Below are 10,558 nucleotides of genomic sequence, written 5' to 3'. Positions count from 1 at the left end.
TAAATTTTATCTAAACTAACAAACTAAATAATTTGTTAAAATACGGCACACGTGACAAAAATACTACATTAAAATCAAAATCATCAGACAACGACTACTTCTTCTTAGATTCTTATTATTAGCTTACCTCAGATAGAATAAAAAGAATGCGAAACGCTAGCGCAACAGGGTCGGTTTTTATCAACCTATAAACATCATTACACGACAAAGAAAAGGATGTCAAGTATTTATCAAAAAATGCTACTTAATAATGTATCTAAATTTGCAAAATATGAACTCCAACTCAAGTGCAAGGTAGTGCTTACTACTCCCGTGGAATAATATGCAACTCTTGAAGAAGTGGATGTCGCTGAACGAGCACGTATCTAAGAATAATTTAGAAAAGGCATTGCATGAATATTTAAATGGCATGTGTAAAACAACCAAACAAATCATATTAAATAAAAACTATATCTTACATTAAAGAAAAAATAGTACACGACAAAAAGAAGGATGTCAAAATTTAACTAAAATCCAACTTATATTAATGGATTTAAATTTTAAAACAAAACAAAACAAAACAAAACAAAAACAACCACAAATTAAAATTACAGTAATTCCTGTTAATTATAAACATGTAATAAACAATTTAAAATTAATAAGTCAAACCCAATAGGTAGCTAAGTATCCCCCAATTATATTCATAAATTTAAGCATTTCATGTAATCTCATTGGATTTTAGAACAATGTGATTGAATAATCTATATATATAAGAGGTAATATTATATTAAAGAAGATTTGTATATGCTCAAAACATAAAGAAGAGACCAGAGCAAGTAACTCACCCACATCAAATAATTAAGAAAACTAAACTAAACTAAACTATCCCCAGAATATATATAATACTACCATATAAAATGGGTGATGGCTCTCATTGTGATTGAAAAGGTAGGATTTTGATTTGAGATGTGGTTTGTTTGAATATTTTGCATAATAATTTTGTGCTATATATATTTATAGTTAGTTTATATAACCAAATTTATGTAGCTCAAGGCGATAAGAGATAAATGATTAATGCCCATTCCTAATCATCAAGCCCAACTATATTCCATGCACTATATCATGATCCAGTTCAATTATATTCCATTATTATCAATTAAAAATAGAGAGTCAAAATCCCTCACAATATACTGCCCCTGTTCTTTCGCTCTCTCCATTTTCTCATGCTCCTCCACTCATACTTTCGCAACAGCAAGTAAATCCTAACCGCTATTCTTCCCTATTCTTCTTCCCTTTCTCTTAATTTCTCGCGAATAATCTGAAAATCAGTCGCCCAACTACACCTCACCGTCGTTCCAAATTGTCGACCCACAATCCTCGCCCCAACCCGAAAATCAGCAGTCAAGCAGACAACAACCCAATTAACCCAGCCCCAACTCGCTCTAACTCGGCCAAGACTCGCTGTTCCCCATCGTCAACCATCCTTCTCCGATAACCAGAAGCCTAGAAAGCCGCCTCCGATCAGCACCCTCAACACCAGAAACCTAGCCGCAGCTTACTCAAACTCTGGTCAAGACACGATTTTCTGTAAAACAGGGAGTACCCTTTCCTCTTTGATTTCTCTTTGATTTCTTAAAATCATTCATTATAATTTGATTTCTCTTTGACTTCTTAAAATTATACTCGTTTCAAGCTTTAGTGGTCACTATATAGTTCTAGGGTTAATAAAAAAAAAGTAATCATAAAAGCAGGTTTAAGAAGATAAGCTCATCTTTGGTTTTGTTGCTGCAATGGCTTTCTCAAGTGGGTTGATTTTGATCTGGCTTTGCACCGATAATTTGAAGAAGATTTGATTTCTTATAGTAGAATTTCTAAAGAGAGAAACCATAGAAAGTAAAAACGGAGAAAAAGAAAGCTGATCTCATCTGTCATCGCCTATGAGGAGAAAACTGCTGAGATAAATCAATAGTTTCAAAAATCAGCCTCCAAATAACATCACTATTGTTTTTACAGTACTATTCCTCCCAATAGTATCGCACTACTCTCTTATTAAGATTGTTAAATTAAATTAAATATACCTATTATAAAAGAACCTTCGCTTACAAATTTTAATTTATTTTTTTATATTTTTAAATCTATTTTAAGGACAATAATATGATATCACATTATTATTATTATTATTATTATTATTATTATTATTATTATGAACATACAAAAATCTCACTCCAATATAACAATTTCAAATAAGTTTAAATTCTTCAAAATTATTCGTTATTTATGTAGACTAGTGTACCACCCGTGCTATGCGCGGTGATTATAATTTTAGATTTACGTAAATTATTATTTTAGTTTCTCGTAAATTGTATATATGCTTTATAATTATTACTCATCTAGTGCCAATTCGATATACCATATTTTTTTATTTGAAAAATCTAATTTAATATGTCACTTTTTAAAATGAAAAATCAATATATAATAAACACCCTCACTCAACATCATTATTTACATTAAATATCATTCTGGCCCACAAATTATTATCTATCTTTTCACTTAAAATTCATGCCCAAGCTCCGTGCCCTATTAAATTGGACGGAGTGAATTTATTATTAAATTGAGATTTAATACTCCCTCCGTCCCAATAAATGTGGCCACCTTTCCATTTTGGTTTGTCCCACTAAAAGTGGCCACTTTCCCAAAATGGAAATATTTATCACATTCAATCTCTTACTTAATCACATTATCTCTCCTACTTTATCACTTTATTACATTCTCTCTCCTACTTTATCACATTCTCTCTCCTACTTTATCACTTTATTACATTCTCTCTCCTACTTTACCCACACACTTAAAATACTAATCTACAACTCCTTAATCTCCGTGCCGAAAACCAAAGTGGCCACATTTATTGGGACGGAGGGAGTATAAAAGAAAAAAGAAAATTCCCTTGAAAGCACAGAGACGCAGACTAAGGGCACAAAGCTCAAAAAGAGAGAGAAAAAATACGGAGCAAACAAAAATTAATACATGAAATCATGAAAATCATCCATTTCATCCGACCAACGTCCCTGAACGACCTTATTCATTGCATTCATACTGGGCCTATTGGTAAGGTCGACCACAAACTCCCTTGGCTTGTATCCCATTTCCTCCACATTTCTAAGTCTACTTTTAATGCAGCCTTCCGGAATTGCATGTACAGACTCTCTGCCCTTTCCTGATCCCTTTGGACGGCCACGTCCGCGCTTCTGCTCTGAGAGTAACTGCATTCCTTGATTAACCTGCTCCTCTAACCGATTTATACGATTCGTAATATCCTCGGGAGCGGGGCTGCTTATCCCCATTCACCTCCTTAATTGGAGAATTAACATGCTGGCCCTTGAGACCTTCTGCCCCAACTACCAATTGCTGCTCTTCTCCAATCACGCCCGAAACCGAGGACTTATTAGCGTCACCCACATCCACATCGCCTACAACATCTACAATGATCGTCTCCTCCTCTTCAGAGCTACACTCTTGGAGAGGCTTGTCATAAACCGAATTCTGGACCGGTTTCGCGATGGCCTCCAATAAATCTGGTCCTGTCATCGTAGTCGCATCCGTCCCATGACTTGAATCCTCAATAGCAAGAACGGCAAAACTATTGCCTTTAGTAGGAGAAGTTGCCCTCAAAGCCGGAGAACCCACAACCGAATTTTGCACCACCAGTCCCCTCGGCGTGAACTGCTGTTGCTCCTTCAAAGGAGCAGCCTACTGTTGCTCGGTCTCTGGCTGAGATTGTGAGCCATCTGCAGCCTCCTCAATCGCATCAACCTCCTGCCATTGTCGTCCAACAGGAGGCTGATGCTTAACTCCACCCGTGTCCATAGCGGACTTCCTTCCAACCACAGCTTGTTTCTTTTTGCATTTATCAACACTATGCCCAGTGATCCTGCAATGTGTACAGTAAAGAGGTAACTTCTCGTAATAGAATTCCACGTGATAAGCCATATCATCTCCTTGAACTTGCATCGACTCTTGCAGCGGAAGAGATAAATCAACTTCGACAAGCAGCCGAACATAATGCCCAACATCGGCATAGGCAGACGCCCCATCAATTTTAATAGAAGTACCAACGACGTTGCCAATAGCTGTGATAACTTCAGGATGCCAGAACTCCACAGGAAGATTATATATTCTTACCCAAACTTGGCTCAACGAAGAAACTTCCTTATAGGGATTAAACCCTTTCACCTACTCCCTCATACGAAGGGATCCCTTCGACAAATCCCATAACTTTCGAGCCTTAACAATGTTCTTATCCTCCATTGTATCAAACTTCAAGATATAAAAGCCCTTACACATTGGGATCAACTTCCACTCCGAGGAAATCTTCCATATCGATTGTAGTTCCTGCTTAAGTTCAGCGGTAGGACGAGGCGTATCACCTTTTTCCAATAACAGTTTTCCAATCATTGCGTAGCGATATTCCTCAAACCGTTTCTTGCAAAATTCAGAAGGCAAAGAAAGAGTAAAGCCATGACCTGATTCTTGTGCCTGAAGCGCCGTGAACTTATGAGTAAAGACATCTGGGCGTCGCAAAAGGCGGGGAGCAACCGCACCCGCGTAAGAACCACGTTAATTATCCGGGAGAAAATCCCCCTTCGCGCCGGAGCCACCAGGACAGCTGCTCTTTGACGTAGCAGCATGAGAAGCGCGCTTTCCCGGAGAGAGATGAGTGTCTAGTGCCGTCGGTTGCACCCCCGTAGAGGATCTGGCATCGACAGTGGCTAGAATACGCTGTTCATGGGAAGAAATCAGATCCTTTCCCCGAGCAGCAAGCGGAGGCAAGGAATCAGCCGGCAGGTTTGTGACTCTGCCGGCGGCGACACCCGACGAGACCCCCGGAGAGGACCTGGCGTCATCAGCAAGGAGACGCTGTGCGTGAGTTGAAGGTTCTATGTCTCGGAAGGCATGTCGGTTTCCCGAATCACAGCGGACGAAGTTGTTAGAGATAGGGGGGAGGTTAAGACCTGACCGGTCCGGCGAAGCGCCAGGGGACCTGACCGGAGGGCTCATGGAAGGTGGCGGCTAGGGTTCCATTTTCAATCGTCTCTCCCTTGGTTGATATATATGATCCCAGACGGAGTGAATAATATAAACTAATAAAATTAAAATTAATTTGATGCCAAATTTATTATATGTAAAGTGATCAATGTAATTTATACAAAAATATAACATGTCTATATATATATAATGTCATTTATATAGGGAGTTCTATAACTGTATAAATCAAATTTATCGTATAAAATATTGTCTATGAATTCGTTATGTAACATTACGATTTTTCTATGAAAAATGATGAATTTTAATTTAAAGAAAAAAACTATAATATTCAAATTTTGGACCAATAATTCATTTAGCAAAGCTATGATTTCTCCAAAGATCTTCACAATTTAAGGGATTAAAATATTTGCTATTAAGAATAATGGTCTGTGACATGCTATATTTCAACACATATTTTTGAAATATTAATAGACATGTAAAGATATTCGAACTTAACTTAATACCTATCAAAGTTAATCGTATAGTTACAAAAAAATACATACATTAATAAAAAAATGCACACATTAATAAAAAATACATAAATACATAAATAAAAGTTCCATTATTTAACATTATTTTTTAAAAGGGTCAATTATATTAATATTGTTAATATTAAATTTGTTAAATTCAAAAATGGGGACCCCAAAATAAATTTTGTTTACAAACTTATATTTAATAAACAAGGGTACACTTTCAATAGGTTTATAAATTTTTGCGGTTTATAAAAGGAGTAATTAAGTTACATAACTTACATCATTAAGAATGAAAAAAATAAAACAATGTTGCGGTTTTGTTGGAAATGGAATCAACGGTTTTTGTTAAATTGGTTTATAAATTTTTCACTCCAATTTCAATTATATCCTTGCAATTGAATTAAATACATTTACTTTGCTTTTTAATATATATATAAAGATTCAAAACAAATAAAAAAAAGAGCTTATTGCACGATGTCAATACACTGATAATGTATAGGATTATCAAAGTAGTGAAGAAATAAAAAGCCACAAAATTTTCCATTCAGCACATTTCTCCCAACGCTGTTCACTTTTATCTCGATCCAGAAAAAAAAATTTACCCTCCTTTAATAGAAAAAAAAAAAAAAAGTAAAAAAGAAGAAGATGAGTGTGTGGTTTTCATTCTCAACACTTTTCTTTATCATATTGGGCATGTTTGTTTGCCAGGAAAGTAATGTGAATTGGGATTGTTATTCCCAGGAAAATGATTCCGTGGAAAATGAATACTAATAGATTCATTTTCTAGTGTTTGGAAATACCAAAAATATTTATTAGTATTCTGGATTTGTATCATTAAATAAATATAAAGTTGATACATAGTTACGAGAATTACATTATAATTTGCTTAAAATAAATTATGAACTAATTAAATAATAATAATAATAATAATATAAAGTTGATACATAGTTACGATAATTACATTATAATTTGCTTAAAATAAATTATGAACTAATTAAATAATAATAATAATAATAATAATAATAATAATAATAATAATAATAATAATAATAATAATAATAATAATAATAATAATAATAATAGAAACATTAAATTCCAACTAAATAAAAATTATAATTTACATTTTATTATAAAATAATACAAATAAATAAGAATCCTGAGAATGAGGAAAAAGAATACCTAAGAAAAGTTAGGGAATAAGAATCCTGGAAAGTTGCACTACTTTCCTTGTTTTCAGGATTCTTATTACTTTCCTTGACTCATAAAAATTTAACCAAACACAGGAATTTAATATTTTAGAATCAAATTACTTTCCCATGCCAGAATCCGTGCCAAACAAACACGCCCATTAGTCTTTCAGAAATTTATTGCAGATATGCGCATTTATCTTTTTTCGCTAGGATCCAATAATCACATGGGTGGGGGGGCCATCAGTTATGGTGCTCAAAAAGAAGTTATTTGACTGTTGATTGTACTGTCCATAAATTAATGAAGAAGGGAATGAACTACCAGTCTACATGTTTATCTTATTAATTAAACAAATTTCTCATTCATCCAAAATTAGTTTACGATTAATTAGAAATGCTAAATTATTCTTACACTAATTCCAATTGCAAAATCATGTTATTTCATTCTTTACATCGTGAAGATCTAATGTGAATTCATAACTAATCGACTTATCGAACTGTTCAATTTGAACTAATCGGGTTGAATTTTTCTCACAGCAAGTAAATATTCTCGTAACATTTCTAAACAGTACGATTGGGCTCGACTCTTTCCAACAGAAATTTTGGCCATAATTAACCCTCATTTTTTTTCGATCTATTCAGACCATTCCATCAGTTTTGAACTTAAATTAAAATCCCTAGTGACTACTGAGAGAGATTGCGGATGCAACAGTGGAATTCCTGCTGAATAATACTCCCTTCGTCTGATAAGAGTGTGCATGATTATTGGTGACACAGATTTTATAAATATTAGGTGAATGTGTTATTAGTGAAAGAAGAAGCACACTTTATTAGTAGAAGAAGAGGTTCGAAAAAAAAATACACGTGCACATTCTTGCGGGACATTTCAATTAAAATAGCAAAAAATGCATATTCTTACGAGACTAAGGAGGTGATTGGTATGATGGAATGAAATGAGGGTGAAATGGAATGAAGATAGGAATGGAATGGAATGGAAGGAGGAAAGGAATGACAAACCTTGGTGATTCATTTGCATGGTATGCATAAGGAATACAAAAGGAATGGAATTGTAATTCCTTGTTTGATTCCTATGATTGGTATCTAAAAATAAATTTTAGGAATAGAATGAAATTATTTTGTTTTACTAAATTAACATTTACATCATAACTAGCATTTGCACTCGTGCAACGCACAAAAAATATTTTTATATTTTATTATATATAAAATTTATATTAATTTGATTTTTATATAAAAAATTCTAAATATAATAAAAAAATACTGTAATTTAAGATAAATATTCACTCTTCCCTCTTCCCCCTCCCCCTCTCCCCGTCGGCTCTCCCCCTTTCTCCATCTCCGTCGGACGCTTCCCCTTCCCCCACCCCCCACCGCCGCCACTTCCTCCGCCCCTTTCTCTCTCTCTCTCCTCCACTGGATTCCCGACGGATTTCCAGCCATAAAGTCACCGCCTGAATACCCCTACCCCTATCCCCCGATGACAACTTATCACCGCCGTCAAATTCCTCATTGCTGGTTGCTGCTGGCACACGGTAGAGGCGAAATTGAAACCGCCACCACAACCGCCCAGATCCACCCAGATTCTCAGAGTTGGCGTTGGTTCTCAGAGATATGGAGCAAGAATTATTAATAGAGGCGAAGAAATGCGTATCTGATAATTTAAGGGTGTTGGAATCATCATTGATTTCGCATTTCTGATGCCACGTTGGCATTTCGGCTGCCAACTCAGATTTAATTTGGTCGAAAATTTACTCCGAACGGACATTGCAATAAATTGAAATGTGATGAAATTTTTGCTACAATTAAAAAAAATTATCAAAAAATCAGATTTTCGAATAAGGTCAGGTATTTTCATGCAATTAACCCTTTTTAAAATGATGTGGCATATTTAAGGATTAAGTACCACTTTTCCTCTCAACGTTGACACCCCTATCGCCTTTAACACCCTAACGTCAGGGTTGACGTTGTTTACTACCTCAGCGTTTCAAAACTAAAGCAAAATGCCTCCACATTTTAACAGCCATCCCAAGCGCAACTCTAATGGGATCAATCACTGTAATACCCCGTTTTCCTCGAGCTAAGTTTAGAATAATTTTTGAACTTAGATTTAAGATGATTCACGCCGGATTGAGAAAAAGAATTTATTTTAATTCCAACAAAAATGATTTACAAAAGCATTTGTAAATTTAGTCATTAAATTTATATGCATTGCATATTTATTTAATTAAGCATTCAAGCATTTAAATGAGAGTATGTGAATTTTATTCTCATATTGGGCCTCATGTTTTAATTTCATTATGTAACCAAATGAAGGTCCAACCCATCATCTTCCAAACAAAGCCCAACCCATCTTGATTCCTAGATATTTTCTCCATCTCCACCGCCTCACTATTCCCCCTCTTCAAATACACCTCCCCTGCACTCTCTCTCTCATTCACGCAATTCTCTCTCTCTTTCCAACCGAAGAGAACTTCAAGAACAGCAGCCACGATTCACCCAGCAATTCAAGCCAAGGTTTCACCTTTAACTCATTTGCTTCTTCACTTCACTTTTCGATCTTTAAACCCAAATATTCATGTTCATGTTTTCGTGTGTTTATTTGTTTTAGCATCATAACTGTTAAATGAATAAGGATAAAGGTAGAGTCTTGTTGTGGAGTTGGCTGTGTGGGCGGATAAGTCGAGAGTAGAGGAGAGTGAGGGTGGCGGCCGTGGCTTGCTGCGGTTGCCGGAAACAGAGGGAGGTGACGGCGCTTCGCCGTTGCCAAGGAGGAGATCTGCGTGAGCTGTACTGTTAGGCTGAGAAAGAAAGGGGCGTGAGGTGTTCAGAGGTTGGGGGTGAAGAGCAGAGCAGAGTAGCGGGAGTTTAGAGCTGGGAAAGACCACCAGAGCTGGGAAAGCCAGGGCTGGAAAGGTCAGAGCTGGAGGACAGAGCAGAGCTGGAGGGCAGAGCAGAGCTGGATGGCAGAGTAGAGCTCGAAAGTCAGAGCTGACCCCAGAGCTGACCACCAGAGCTGACCACCAGAGCTGGAGGCCAGAGCTGACCACCAGAGCTGGAGGCCAGAGCTGACCATCAGAGCTGACCGCCAGAGCTGACCATCAGAGCTGACCACCAGAGCTGACAAACCAGAGCTGACCACCAGAGCTGACCACCAGAGCTGAATGCCAGAGCTGAAAGTCAGAACTGGAATGACAGAGCTAAAAGGCCAGAGCTAAAAGGGCCAGAGCTAAAAGGCCAGAGCTGGAAGTCAGAGCTCGAAGGCCAGAGCTGAATGACCAGAGCTGAAAAGCTGAATGCCAGAGCTGGAATCCAGAGCTGAATGCCAGAGCTGGGATAGCCAGAGCTGGTAGAGACCAGAGCTGGTTAACGTAACAGAACAGAACGAACTAGAATTTTGTGTTTTTTTTAAAACACTTCTTATATGCTTAAGTATGAAATGAGCCATGCATTGCATCATGTTTTAATTGGTTTTATTTATAATTCCAATTACAAAAGAAGGATGAGTAATATTGTTGGTGTTCTTAACTCAAGAGAAATGTTTTCAATTATTTATTCTATAAATTTTGAAAACCCGGCTAAGTGAATCATAGAATGTTAAGTACTTTACCGTGACTTAAGATTAGATTCAAGGAGACCTATTAAGAATAGATTTCTTGTAGGCTTTGAACGTCAGGAGGATTAGCACTGCTATTCCGATTCAGAGATAAGGTTAAACGACAGGCTTTGCCTATACAGGTGGGCTTACTTTCCAAATGTATAAAGTATGATTGAGTTATTAAGCTCTAAATGTTTCAATGAAATGCAAATTGTTTATTCAAT

This window comes from Salvia miltiorrhiza, chromosome 3 (assembly GCF_028751815.1).
Source record: "Salvia miltiorrhiza cultivar Shanhuang (shh) chromosome 3, IMPLAD_Smil_shh, whole genome shotgun sequence".
NCBI classification, from domain to species: domain Eukaryota; kingdom Viridiplantae; phylum Streptophyta; class Magnoliopsida; order Lamiales; family Lamiaceae; genus Salvia; species Salvia miltiorrhiza.
Note: the sequence above shows the minus strand (reverse complement) of the source record.